Raw genomic sequence first — 15,663 nt, forward strand, 5'->3', positions numbered from 1 at the left:
GAGAGGGTATAAAATTAGACCGAGGAAGAAAAGGAAATCTGACTCTGACCATTTTCTGAATGACAGACGCTGTCTCAAGACTCAATAGCAAACCGTCTTAATATCCCTCGGGCGATCATAATGTATACATCTTGATTTTTTTCTCAATGACAGACTTTTCAACTTATACTGGCTCAGTCTCAGCTTCCAAGGTTTTCTGCTTAAGTCTCTCTAGGGAGAGAGGGTCTGATCATCGCAGGCTTAGTTTGATATCAGATCAGAATTTATTTGTCCGCCAAATAAATACCGTGGATGTTGTTTAGTATATACCCAAATAATGGTTTCACGGGATACATTGCTTAAAGGCACTGTACACCTTTGGTAATTGTAACAACTCTGTGAACATTTGGACTCAATTGGTCATCGAAATGCAAGAGAATAATGAAAAAAAATTGCTTTACGTTGCTCGTTAGCAAGTAGGTTTTTATGCTGGGCAACAATTATTTTTAGTAATTACCAGTGGTGTCCCGTGCCTTTAAGCTGTTTCTATATTTTGAGAAATTGTTTTAGCTGTGTTGCAACTGCTTATGAAAAGGGCAAAACAATTTAGCTAGTGGCCTGATGTGACGACCCTAGCAGAGTCTTTCTGTATTCAAAGTCTTAGAGAAAGTCTCTGCTGCTATATCATAATTATGGTCGAAAAGTCTGGCCACTTGTTTTACGTTTCTATTTTGGATATCGACATCAAATCGCCATCGTTATTTCATTACAACGACTTGTTTGCATATTGCATTGTTTCAATCAGCACGAAAACAACTCTGATAAATTAATTATTCTTATCTGAATGTTTTTCCACAATGTGTAGTTTGTACTGTCGACGATCATAGTCAAGACAACTCGTCCTCCACAACGGAATTTCTCCACACAAAAGCACACGTAATACTTGTTCTATAACAATATGGTGCACAAACTCCTTTTCCCCAAGCCATTGAAAGTAACCGTTTTAGTAGCCTAACCCCACACCCCAGGTATTCCTAAAATGCTATTGTGAGGGGTCAATCCCCCAAAACTGAAACCTTAACAATGTTGGAACGGAAGTTTTGAGATCGTCTACCCCAGACATGTCCCACCAGACTAGATCTCAAAAGCTCCCGGTAATAACATGGCTCTATTCCCCAGGACACTCAATCACCGAGATCAAATTTTTTGAGAGAAAAAAAGAGAAAAAAAAACGGGAAAATAAAATGACCTTCGATTAATCCAATTAAAACATTTAAGATGGCTAAAGAGTAACTCCGGAAAGATTGACCTTTCAATGTACGGATCAAGCCGTAATGAGAAGGGCTTACTTTTTTTATACTACAGGGACAAACTGTATATAACACACTGCAGACATCCACAGTCCTCCTGCTGTCATTCATTCAATTGGAGTTTCCCCCTCTGGGGATTCAAACACCTCTAAACGGCTCCCATTCAAGCACCACAATGGACTAATTTCGGGGAGAAAAACTTCTGCCATAACATTCAACACAGACGCTCTTAAAGGACCTTGTTATTGCAAGGTAAACACAGTGGACTTTTATATAGCATTTTGGCTATAACTCGCTATTGTTACACCCAACGTTTCTTTATTTCCACTTCACTCTTTCTCTCTCACCACTGCCTGTTTCAACGTGGATTTCGCGTTTTTTTTGTTGTTCCAGCACTCGAGCGAGGAGCGTCTTTTTAGTATGTTGGTCTACGCATGGTCTACGGAGCCAAAAAGGGCCTAAGTGGAAAACCCCAAAGGAACAAAACGCAGCCCTTTGAAGTGTTTTTACAGGATAAGTTATGTACACATTCTATTGTGAGAATCAATGACTGGGATTTGACAGTCAAGGTCTGTTCTTATAGGCTTACCAAGGGGAATAACCTCTACGAAGCAGTGGAAGGGCAGTATAGGGGAGAAATAGATACTTGAACCTCTCTGCTTGAACCATGGAGAAGTCATTTCTCTATGCGTGACCAAAACCTGCTCTGTTCAGTTCAGTCTTCATAATTATCAGTTTATCATTACAAACTTCAAAGCTTTTATATATCTTAAGATGGGATCAGGTTTTCATCTGGCTTGTACCTTTTAGATTCTGAAAGACAGGATATAAGTTTATTTATTTTTATGAGAAAATTACATTTCATGAATGAATTTCAAACAGTCTATGAACCAAATTTAAACATGGGTGTAGAAGATGGATTTCGATGTTTAAGCATTTATGAATGATATCATTATGAACCATGGTGTTGCCATTGTGATTTTCTCCCACTTAATTAAATGTAACTGAAATGAGGGCTGAAAAGGCAAAATAGTCTGGTCCTCCTCTGGCTTGAGGAGACCTTATATACATTATCATTGTAGCACATCGGTAACAAGACAAAATGGAATCAACAAGCTATGTCATTGTCATGTGATACACTATCACCAAACTGAAGTTCAAAGGGGGAAACAATCTGGTTCCCTGGTTGAATGGGACTCGGCATTACTTAGTGTCACAGAACGCTAGTAACAAGACAAAATGAAAGCAGCAATCTACACCATGGAGACACGGGTCTGAAAGCGTGCAACAGTCTGGTGCCCCTCTTGATCGAATGAGACTAAACATTCATTATTGTTACAGGACACCGGTAACAAGACAAAATGGCAGCAGCAAGCTACACTCACACGGGCATAATCCTGATACGATATTTAGTGCATAACATCACAGTCACGACATGCCTTCTGTTCAATTGGTGCACAGTTATTAATACTTCCCGCCCAAAACTCCACAAAAAAGCTCTGCTTTACATTTCCTATAATCGAACACTCAGGATGATCCCAAACAGCCCCCCTAGCGGGTCCCAGAACCCAGAAAGGTTGAATTCCCCAAGCCCAGCAGGAAATTCAAGCTGTCATTAGTTGATATATCCATTTCCAGTTTGAAATTACCTCCATATTTCGGTTTAAGAAAACACAGGTTGTCCCCTCCGAAAATTGAATTATAAAAGAGACCACAGATCGCTGTCTGGTCTGTTATCGAGGGAGTTCACTTACTTGCATGTATGGATATACCCGTATGCTGTAATGGCTTTAAGATCGAAACACGAGTCAATATTACTCTTTGTCATCATTTCTAATTTGTCATCCCACTTTGAAACAAGTTTCCTCTCTCTTTATAAGGACATAGAAACAACTTAAGATCTAGTAACAACTTTGTACAACAACTGACATTTCTGACATTTCTGACCCAATGGCGTTGGTTTACAGCCTGCATGTAAAAGTAGGATTTGAATCTTTGCATGGTTGACAGACGACATTTAAACTAAAGATATAGTTTGTGTTAAACACTATGTACATAATGTTTTCTATGAGTTGTGGCGACTCTGTCAAGAACCGGTTATTTAACAACTCGATATTTCTAAAAACAAGCCTTTACTCTAATCTGCAACTGATCTCTTTACTCAAAAACAATTTTGTGTTATAATGGATGTTGTCTGATATTGCTGAAGTCAGTAAAATGGGCTTTAACATTTCAGAAATATAATCTGTGTTTGAGCGTTTCGTACCCATAACTTTATACGGGGAATGCACCCCTTGAAATAGTAAAGTTTAATATAACATGTCACGACACATTCAGTCGCAACAATCGTCCAGATGTACCCAATCTGTTCAATTGTACCAAAATCCTAAACATAATATAACAGCGAGCAGGATTTTGAACTGTTTACAGCTGCGAGTGAAATCTGTTTGAAAGTCATGCCATGTGTGCATTTCAAAACCCATGTAAATATTGTTTTTCCTGTGCAGTAACCGGTGAACAAAACACTTCTCTTTTTTTTTGGACCAGGCTGTCTGTACCCAGTGCAAGGTGGGACCACTTACAGATCACAATAGGTATTATTAGGTTGATGGCCAATGTCAAGGATCTCAGATGATGATGTGTTTCATCTGTAGGCCTAACCCAGGTACTGTCACAAACAGGTACAATCGTATAAACGGATTGGGAAATCTTATGAAATACCACCAACATTTTTTACTAGACCCTGGTGCAATAGTCACTGAAAAATAGGGAGCCCCAAGAAGGGAGAATCGGTATTTTGAGGTTTATCTTCATCCATACTTTTCAAGCGGGTTTATCTTGGTTGGAAAAGTATTGTACAAGAGACAGGACAAGACTATCAATGGTTCGTAACCAGAAAGACACTTTCATTGACACCATGACGGTGTCCCGATGCGGCTGCAGCTAGGGCATAGGCTACGGCTGTTATGCTTTCATTTCCCAAGTTTCCATAATATGAAAGACATGAACGACATGCATGGGAGAATGCATATAAGACAGGGAAAACAGGGAAGACATGGAAAACAGGGAAGACAAGGAAAACAGGGAAGACATGGAATACAGAGAAGACAGGGATGACACGAAGACAGGGAAGACAGGGAATATAAGGAAGAGAGGGAAGAAAAGGAATACATGGAAGACATCGATGACAGGGAAGACATGGAGACGTGGAAGACATAGAAGATAATGAAGACACGAAAGTCAAGGAAAACATGGTAGACATTGAAGACGGGGAATATTGACCACAGGGATGACAGGGAAAACTATTTGAGAGAAATTGCTTGAGAACTGTTTAAGAGATTATGGTTAGCAGTTTGTTGCCTGTGGGTGCGTATGAGTGCTATGATATTTGCACAAGACACTAGTAACCCAGACAGTTTGCGGTTTCTTTTTAGACTTCCTTCTTCTTCTCGCCCACATCACAATCTTTTGCAATTTCTAACAGTCTTCTTATCTCCCAGGTGTGTTAGATGATGAGCTTCCTTGGTCAATACCTTCTTCAATGATGACAGGGTACATACCTTCCATCATCGCATTGCAATCACACAAAGTGATATCCAACCCTCAATCAGCAATATAGGGGAACCGTAAGGCAGTGGCATTTAATGCACGTGTTTCAGCAATGCTGAAGGAAAGGTTAAAGGAAGACGTTGTGTGGTATCTCTAATCTCTCGTTTCTCGACTTCATTTCATGATTAAAGGTACTAGATATTACTAGTAATTGCTCAAAATATTTCTTTACATAAAAACTTACTTGGTAACGAGCAATGTAGAGCTGTTGGTAGTATAAAACATTGTGAGAAACAGCTCCATCTGAAGTAGTGTTTGAGAAAGAGGAAGTTTCTCACTCAAATAATATAAGACGTCAGCTGAAGCCTTTAATTATGCAACTGAAAGCACACACAAAGTAATGCAACGAGGGTGTTTTTCTTTCATTACTCTCTTGCATATTCGACTACCAATTGAGCCCAAATGTCCACAGGTTTTTATTTTATGCATATGTTGGGGTGAGGATGCATGTCTTTGATAACTATCAAAGGTGTCCAGTGCCTTTAAGCTGTGATTCTGAGCACCAACATTGTCGGCATTTTGTATTTTTAAACTTCATTTTATTCAAGGACTGCTAAAACACATTACATGTGTTGATAAATAAGTTTCACATGTAGACTTACTAACCCATTTTATCGCAACATTTCAAAAATATTTATGACAACTGACAGATCTGGAGCATTGGTAACATGACGGTGTATGGGCACAGTTGGTGCTTTTTAGAAACCAAAATAAACACTAGAAAACATTTTAAACACCTTGTTTCATCAGCGTGCTTCGGCCAAACAGCCAGAAGTTTGGGTTCTTGATCCCTCACATTTCCATGGTAAAACAAAACCTCGGGAGAACCCTGCAATAGTTTATCCTTGGTGAACCTAACAGTTATTTGGACCGACATGTTTACCTTTTTTTTCTGCGAGAGAATCGAATCCCCATCTGGCGCTAAACTTCAACATAACATGGAAGAAATCTATTTGAGAATTGTTTCCTGTTGCCGCAAGATAATTATATAAATTGAGAAATGAACAGAGACATTTAGCCGTTGAATTTGTAGTCCAATTCTCCTGATTTGTTTACCACATGGTTGCAGGATTTACAAAAAGTGTAAATATCTGTCCTTTAAAGGTGTTGATCCTTTTTGAAGATCAAGTTTGTGGCAGTGACATGAATCCCAATACTCACTGTAAATGAAGATGTATGTAATGTAATGTAATGTACGTTGATAAGTGTCAGCTTCATTTGTCGTCAAGTTTGTTTTAGAAAACAAATGAAAATCACAGAGTAATGCTTTTTGCGTAAATCTGTTGTAGACTTGCTAAAAAATAACTTTCGTCTCATGAGAATTTTTTTCACGGAACTGTATTACTAATTTCTAAAAAATTACAGCACTTCAGCAAGTACTATTTCAAGGGAAGCTTTTAACCATCATTAGATTTTACCGTGTAAGTTGAATTTAAATCTGTGAATATTTATTTTGTGTCGTATAAATAATACACGAACCCTTTAAACTAGCTCAGGAGTTAACAAGCTTGTAAAAATCCGCAGCATTGTTCATGATTACCCACATGGGTATAGTACTCTAGCTACCCTGATGAAAACCTGGATTAGGATTTCAAATGAGTTATGGGGAAAAGTGGATCTGGGGTTTCCCCACTAGGGACCGTCCATTGCCTGTATATGTGTAGAGGAGAAAGGAAAGGCAAGACGGACATTGAATCCACCAACCATGTTTGACATTACAGACTTACACGTATTGGTTTTCGGATTGCATATATAAATCAAACATGGGTTTACATTATCTGTGTACAGAAAGTCTATCATAAGGTTAGATACATTTGTACTCTTGGAATTTGCACCTCAAGTATTTGGGGGCCATCAAAGATTTTTAACATTTCTAAAGAACCCTATACAACTGTGCTGCATCCTGTGTGGTGATTTTCCATCCCCAAAATATGTACATTATAATTATTTATCCCTACATTTAATTTTTACAAAGGGTTTATGATTCCAACACTGATGTCTACTGCCATTGTAAAACTGAACACAAAGTTTTACTATTTTTAGGCTTCTGCGGTGACATTAAAGGGACTGGATACGTTTGTTATTGTCATAGACCAGTCTTCTCACTTGGGATATCCCAACATGAATAAAAGAACAAACCTGTGAAAATTTGGACTCAATCGGTCATCGAAGTTGCAAGAGAATAATAGCAGAAAAACACCCTTACTGCATTAATTCGTGTGCTCTCAGATGCATTACTTCAGAGGAGGCCGTTTCTGAATGTTTACTATCAACGGCTCTCCATTGCTCATTACCAGATAAGTTTTTATGGCAACAATAATTTGAGTAATTACCAATAGTGTCCAGTGCCTTTAAGCATCATTCATATAGCTGCACATTCTCGCATGACCTTCTAGATATTGAAGCCACAATCAAAGTCTGAACGGGAAATTACCCATGATGAGCGGATACCCTCTTATGCTTGTGTTGTTTGGGGTATAGGGGGAACACAACATTATCACATGAAATTAAAGGGTAAATTTCGTAAACATTTCCTAACTTGTGTAAAACAAGCCCTATACGGGCTTCACACTTCACCTTTTCTCACACTTTAAAACTTCAGACGTTTCAGATGTAAATTCTCTTCACATCAATCATGTTTTATCCCAGGCTTTCCTGCAGATTTTATCACCCAGGAATCCCTAAGCTGACTGGAAAAACGCACCTTATCTAATTGAGCATTCCCTTGTTATCTAAATCCAACCTAACTACCAAACAGAATGCATTTTAATGGGGAGTTTCATGTTCAAACCTCTAATAAATCCTAAAAGAAAACAACATGATAACAATAATTGTAAAAATTTTAAAGGAACGCAACTCCGACCTTTAAACAACGCACTGCTATATGGCAAATGGACTGGTTAAAGAACAGTTGTGTTAAATGTACTTTAAGTACACCTGGCTTATTGTGTGATTTCGTTTCTAGAAAAGTACGTATAGTTAGGAGTGAATGTTCTTTTCTGAAACACCATTATCAGGACATGTCTTAAAGACATAAAATCCAGGTCAATATTCATTAAGCAAACATCAAGTGAAGTTTAACTGTCTTGATTTGACATTATAGCTGCATGGACTTTGTTATGTGCAAACTATAACTCTTAATAAATGACTACTAAAAATGAGCATGCATGACATGTGCTATTCCCATTTTCTGCGTATTATGTCATTCCACTTAGCTGTAGTCATGGTATATTTATTAACGTTGAAACTCATTACAGAAGTCTGCAAATTGAAATCCAACCCAGGGTCTTTTTCCGGATCACATATTTAGTTTGAAAACATATTTAGTTTGATCCCACAGGATGGTTTATTAATTATTGGTAATGCCTCATCATTTGACAATCTTTTTCAACTATTTTGATTTATTTCGTGCTGAACATAGAATGCTCAAGGTTCAAGTTAATTTGTTATGACCGAGTTATAATTATTCTCCGTTTAAGAATGAAGGATGGGCCAGGGTTGTGTTTTATGTATTTCATTCCAGTCATGCACAGAAGCTAAATATACGAACCAGAATAAATGTATCCTAGCTTGTAGTTAATTCATTAAATTCGAAACAGTGAAATTAAAAGTTAATATTATGACAACTTAAAATGTGGCCAGCTCAAATGGCGTTCATCTCTAAGTATTTACAGAATCCATAAAGCGAACAATACAATATTTTCAAAAGGTTGATGTCTTTATATCCTTGCACCTTCTGCATCAGCAGAAATCCTGAACAAAACTCCTGACTTGAGACAAAGTGCAAATTGTAAAGCACACTTCACATCATCATAAATTCTCAACTGCCCCTTTTGAAACACACAATAGGTAAAACATGCCTTTACACCCACAGAAGACCATAACACAAATTAGTCGAATAACCCAATCTAGACTACTTCCGATAACTTCAAGTATTTTTCGCTAGAACAAACAGACCAAATTGAAATATGAACTCAACCGATAATACTAAACAGATTCCCCCAATATTTGCTTGCCCTTACGAACCAGATAGTAGAAAGATAAGTATACAGTGTAGGGGGACAGCAAGCAACAATCTCACGACCCGGTTAACATAGTCATAGTCTTCAATATCAATCTCTTATTTATTGACAAAAATACTTGACCTTATTGTTTACAGGTCTCGTGAATAGTAGTGCACCCAACTACGCCGTAGTTTGACCGGGGTTTACAATAATCAAAACTCGCCCTTAAATGAACATTACAAAATTGGTAAAATTTGTGTCTAAGTTCGCAGATTGACATAAAACTTACACAATCTAATGATGATGGTAGTAGAAAAAATCCCTTGAAATATTTCTGTCTTAAATGGCATATTTGAATAAAACTAATTTTCCGTTTGGAATTCATCGCTCAGTGAGCGTTTTATTCAAACTTATTTTTAAATCGATGTCATGCAAAAATGTGTAATTGGTTTTTCACTATTTTCTCGTGACCCAGATGGCCAATCGATCTCAAACTTTCTACATGTTTGTCTGACAGTGTTTATGTGTATGGTGGATTACATATAGTGCTTACTGTCAGCAACTGTTTTGTGAGCAAAAACCAATTCTGTAATGTTCCTTTGAAACGGCCATTTTGAGTAAACAGGAACCCCGTTTTATCCTTCGGCTGGCTGGCAAGAGTATTGCCAGACTCTCGTGTAAGTTGGTGCTTTGTGTACCACCGGGCACCCTGTCTCTCAACACAGGACCAAAAAGGGTGGATTATCGAGAAGCATTTTTCAAAAACACAGGACATGACTGCTTGAAAAAAAAGGCCCAAATCACCGACCCTACGGCTTGGACATGACTCCACTTATTTCTTTCTTTACTTTATAAAGAAAGAACAAACAAAATTACTCTTCAGGGACAAGCAACATAAAGAAAATGTATTGTAGGCTAATTTATCTGTAAGTGCTTATGGCAAGACAAAAAAAAACCAAATAATAATGTGTATATAGGCCTATGCCTTCTGACACTATACATGGGTTGGCTTTTTACCATTTAGTGCACTCCACATAACATGCTCGTGGTTAGGAACTCATTTAACCTGAAGAAAATTATTTATAGCATGCTTGCTTCATGATGACGAAACGTCGAGCTTTTATCCAACATTTTTCCCCTTCAGAACCATCACATTTCATTAGAGCTTATTATCCTGCAAACCTTAATACTACAAGAACCCATATCTCTAACACTTGTAGTTTCTACTTGTACTTGATCTTTGCTCAAACAGAAACAAATCAGACATTTTATCTACACTTCCGGGTGTGTTACCTTCCAGGTGTTCCAGGTGTTCCGGTGAAACAAACACGCAAGACGAATCAGAGAGGAAGGAACCACATAAGCGAATGTTTTGGAATGTCCCTCAGACAGAAAAACGTTGATAGAATTAACCATCGAAAAACAGAATAATCCTCTGGATGGATTTCCTTCAAGGTGTGTTGAATCATCATTAGCTATATCCTATTTTGCTTTAAAACCTGGGCCATCAATTTTAAAGCACACTCACCAAAGACACGCCACAGGTGGAAACACAAAATTGCAAGCAAAATAACACTTCGGATGGTACGTAAAGCCGTTGGTCCCGTGTGATGTGTAACGCACGTAAAATAGCCCAGTGTACTTATCTAGAAGAGAAGGGGTTCGCCCCTGTGTTCCTGGTTTGATTAGCTGCATATTGCGCCACAGCACCTTATAAACCATTACATGGTGCTATGTAAAAGGAGTTTGTAGGAAAATGTTGTATGTTAATGCACCTTGAGTGACAGTATGCGCGGTATGTAATAAGCCAGTAGTATACTATTACTTCAAGTTGGAAGAATTCAGTTCATTACAACAAACAAAAACAACAACAACAACAACAACAACAACAACAACAACAACAACAACAACGACAACAACAACAACAACAACATATGCCCTATTCCAATTTGAAAAGAAGAACTGGTACTAAAATGTGAATAAAGCATACCAAAGAAGACACCTTGCACTTCAAATAATTTCAACACACGTATGTCTACCTGATATCAAGTTGTCACAATTTGCCCGTGCGTGCCATACCAAGGTGCTACAAGTGTACTTTTTGTTTCTATCAATCGGCGCAACAGGTGCTTCATTAAGAGTGGTTCCTTTTGTGTTAATTAGCGTTAATTGGTGTTTCCCAAATACCACAGACAACTTTGGCTTTACCTTTCCAGAATTTGTTTGAGTCACTGACTAATTACTCAATCGATTACACACAAACGCGGTGTACTTTGCTCACTTTGGGACGCTGTATACAGTAAACAGCTCAGTGGGGTTTTGTTTCACTGTATAGCCATATTTAGATATCAATGTTAACTCAGAACTCACTTGTTTTTGAAGAGCTTATACAAATCTTGTCTTAAAAGTGGTTTTCACAAATCGAATACACATAATCCAGTTAAATTGAGAATAAAATAGCATTTGTAGTAACCTACTTTTTTTCATACAGACAAAAGACAAACATTGTGAGCTGGACCCAATTTCGAAGAGTTTCTTAATGAAAGCAACATTTTGCTAAAACAAAGTTCTGCTTAGCAAACAAAATAATAACCATGAAAGCAGTACAGGATGGTAGACATGACGTGGCATTTGGCTGATAACTTTTTTGTAGGCGTGTTGTGGCTATCTGAGCAACTCAATGGCATTGGGCCTTGGTTGTGGTATGGCCTGTATGGTTTGTTTCAACTCTGAGTTTTGCCAACATTGCTTCTGTCTTACCGCAATCCACCATTGCCATGACCTCAAGGTATAAGGTACATATACTTGAAGAACACCAGATCTACAAAACTTTATATGGTATCCTTAAAAGGTATTATACATGATTAGTGGTAGAGCTGGCAAAATAGTCGTACATCGTAGACGGTCAGGGTTAAACAAAGTTTTCAATATTATAAGGGACTTGTCACACGAATGCAACTTTTCCAGGCAACTGCTACGAGACCACTTTTGATAGCATATGAGTAATTTTGCCAAACAATGTCTTGCGATCCCCAAGAAAAGTACGTGAACATTCAAATATGAATGCATTTTCTTTTTGGAGATTGCCTAGAACTGGTTGCCTTCAAATGTCCCCGTGTGACATGGCCCTATAAGCATGCCCTTAGGATGGCACAAAGAGTCAGAAGTCTTGAGTATTTTTCAGTATGATTCCTACAAGTGCAAACTTTACAACAAGAGGTGTTCGCGCAGACACGCAAATGCCTAAACAAGCATTCTTCACATTAGAAATCATCCATTGATTTTTCACAACAATCGGCAAAACAATTTACTTAGAAGAGTGGGCAGCCTCATTCAGCCGAACAATGTCCAAATGATTGCCCATCGTATCTATTCACACATGTCTAAAGACTGCAATTCACTTCACATGTGCCAAGCCAAACTGTCTCGGCACAAAGGCATGTCAAAAACTGGCAATGGCATGTCCGTTACTCCCCAAAACAAGTATTGATCTTGCTATGTTTGCCGAGGATCTTAGGGTGCCAGAACTAGAGTCAACCTGATGGGATTTTCTGAATGGGGAGATTAGTGCTGCAGTCACAATATGTTGGCTGCAGGATTTCAGGGCTAGAAGTCATTTTTAGCCCATCTGCCTGTTTCTGTCTCCATTAGTGTTTCTCGGATGGCATGGTAATGTAAACGTCACGACAACATCACAAACAAAACCGCTCAGCATAGACAAATATATTGCTTATCAGAAACTGGTTACCAGCTTAAAGTCTATAAAGTAAAACATTGTTGTGACTGGTGCCCCATCCATTTGTTTGCCAATTTGCTAAGCAGTATTGTTCTGCTTAATAGCATTATCAAATTTGGCCATGTACTTCAAAGTCTGCAATACACAAGTCAGCATTGGTTGGTTGGCAAATGTCAGTTAAAAAAAAAAAAAACATGAAGACCAGTCAATATGCTCTCCAAGTGTTCCGACTGGCAAGTTCATGAACCAGTGATGAAAAGCATCCCAGCTCCAATGACAAAGTTGATTACCACAACCATTAACAGGACAAATTAGCCAAACTTTATATGGTTAATAAAAACCCTCGCCGCATGGTTAAAACCATAGAGAAAGGACCACAGGTGAATTGGAACCATGGCGTTTTTGTACTAGCTCCATGGTGCCGTTTACTACGAACACCTCTACAATTTCAATCTGCTTGTCACGCTTCTAACATCGCTACCATGCCAATCTCAGGTGGTAGTATAGATCAAAATAGAGCTAGGACGTAGCTACATGGACCACAATGTGTCTCTAATAAACTACAGGTGTGTCAAACTCAACTAATTTGTAACCAAATTTACTGTCATCTGTGTAGTCAGTAAACTTAGTTTGGTATTGGACATTTTGCCATTCACATCGATGTACAAGGTAGACATTCAGTGTACAAACATAAAGGGAATGTCCAATGTCCAATATAAAAAATACCTGTCCAATATCGAACTATCTTTACTGTCATCTTACCATAACCATTCAACCAAACCATGAACACAACAACAGGACAAATTAGCCAAGCTCTCTTCTTGATACAAAAAACCTGTTCCTTGCTGAAACCAGGGAGCTTCTTTGACTAGCTCCATGGTGCCGTTTACAAACCACGCTTCTTACATATCTCCCATTTCAAGCTCAGGTGGCAGCATGGACCACGGAGCTTCTGTGACTAGCTACATGGTGCCGTTTAAAAACCACGCTTCTGACATTTCCACCATTTCAACAATCTCAGGTGGCAGAACAGGCCACAAGGTGTCTCTCCTAAACTACAGGTGTCAACTTCAAACTATTTTAATTTGATTTCCCGTCTTCGGGAGTACAGTAATTTATGGCTGCATGCAAGTCATGCCCAAGTCATGCACACAGAACTAGATTCCTGTCATGAACACATGGGACCAGCTATAGGCTTACAATCATAAGGACGTTTTTTTATCATGCTAGTGTGTTGTCATGTTCCCAGTCTTCAATAGGAAACATGTTTATGTGTCTCAAAACGGGTTCCGACTATTTTCACTTACCTCAGTTTGATGGGACATGGTGTCCCCGATGTTCACATACTTTCAACCACTATTTCATTAGACCCCCATTAAAAATCCTCTAAAGATTCCACGAAAATCCAAGCACGCAATGGAGACACCCTTGTAGGGGGTCTGAGGGGGGGGGGGGCGGGGTACACCGTGCCCCATGGGAACTGACCGAAGTTCTACTAGTAAATGTACAGAAACTTATGTCAGTTCTGAGTTGGGCTATTCCAAGGGGCTATTACAAAAAGTCATGTGGGGGTATACCCAAGACAGGTCACGCAATGGTGCCAGGTTTACAGTACAAGATCTATTTTGATAGCTTAATTTAATTTCGGTACATACTCCTGACATATATAAAGTACGTTGGTTAATAAGCCTTGAAGGATACCTGTAAGTTGCAGTTAAACAATTAACAACACAGTAAACAACCAATGTCTTGTTTAGACCTTTAATCCGAGGAGGAGGATTCACGACAACAAAACCTTCAAACAAAATGGATTCTTAAGTGTTGAGATTTCAGGTGAAGCCAAAGTACGGTACAAATTGATTAAGTCATTTGAGTGATTGGCGAAAGGAAGCTTGAGTCAAGGTCCCCCGGTGCGAAACTCACCAGGTACGGAGACAGCGAAAGGGGGGTAAATGGGGGGAAAGGAAGGGGCCAAATTGACCCCTCAATAATCAATGATTTCGTAAATGAAAATGTAACAGATTTTCGTCACTCTTTCCTAATCTAACTCACTCCACAGTGTTCCATTTTTGGAATTAGTATTACAAACTTCTCCCCTGCCCCCCCCCCCCCCCCATTCCAAGACTCATTGATAGTATCCTTCTCTATACATCATGTACAACAAATTAACCTGGCAACTAATAATTACAGCAACCGCAACACCCAACAGCAACAACAACAACAACAACAACAAGACGGGATGGACATTCTGCAATTCTAACATTGACACATACAATTTTAGCCTCAGGAGAACTGTGTTTGATCTTAACTCAAATGTCTACGTTTACACACGGGAAAGTACACAATTTCGTGAATGCATAATTTCCTAAAAGACATACAGTACATTTTAGGCCTTCAGGGCTATAGGCCCATATAGGCATATATACCATGCACTTGTATCACACACACAAAGAACAAGCCAAGTTTCAGTTGTACATGTCAAGTTCCACTTTCTAACAAGGCCCCTAGAGGACTCGACCTAACCCCTTCTAATTTACAGCTGGTGAACGAGTTAGTGTGAATAGTTCTAAATTGAGGTTTGGGACCTTTGCCTTTCTGCTGGAGGGTCACTGTTGAGAGTGGGGACGGGTGCCACTAAATGGGTCCAACAACCAGTAGAGTCCATGACCAAATATATTGTGGGCTTACATCTTCTTCCCTCCATGGTACACTTTAACATGAAAGCTTCTTATAAGAAGCAATAGTTAACATACGAATCAAGGATAAAGGTCCAATGGTTTGCAGATACACCATGTAGATGTACATAATGTGGTTTAGTTCCGACCGAACACTCTAAAAGTTCCCGGGTCAGAATTGACCCGGATTTGGGTCCTAGAGGGGCCAGACCCATTTCTGGGTCAGTTTGACCCGGAATCCGTGTCAATGTGCCCCGGAATCCGAGTCAAATCCCCGCCTTTAACCAATTTGCTGGTCACATGATGATCACGGATTCCGGGTCACATTGACACGGATTCCGGGTCAAACT

General features: G+C 38.9%; 1 protein-coding gene across 2 annotated transcripts in view; it reads right to left on the reverse strand.

Annotated features, from left to right (window-relative positions):
• The window catches only part of LOC139940450 (slit homolog 2 protein-like), a 163,405-nt gene that overhangs the window by 116,301 nt on the left and 31,441 nt on the right, over nt 1-15,663 (reverse strand). The gene's annotated exons all lie outside the window — the stretch shown is intronic.

This window comes from Asterias amurensis, chromosome 8 (genome assembly GCF_032118995.1).
Source record: "Asterias amurensis chromosome 8, ASM3211899v1".
Classification (NCBI taxonomy): domain Eukaryota; kingdom Metazoa; phylum Echinodermata; class Asteroidea; order Forcipulatida; family Asteriidae; genus Asterias; species Asterias amurensis.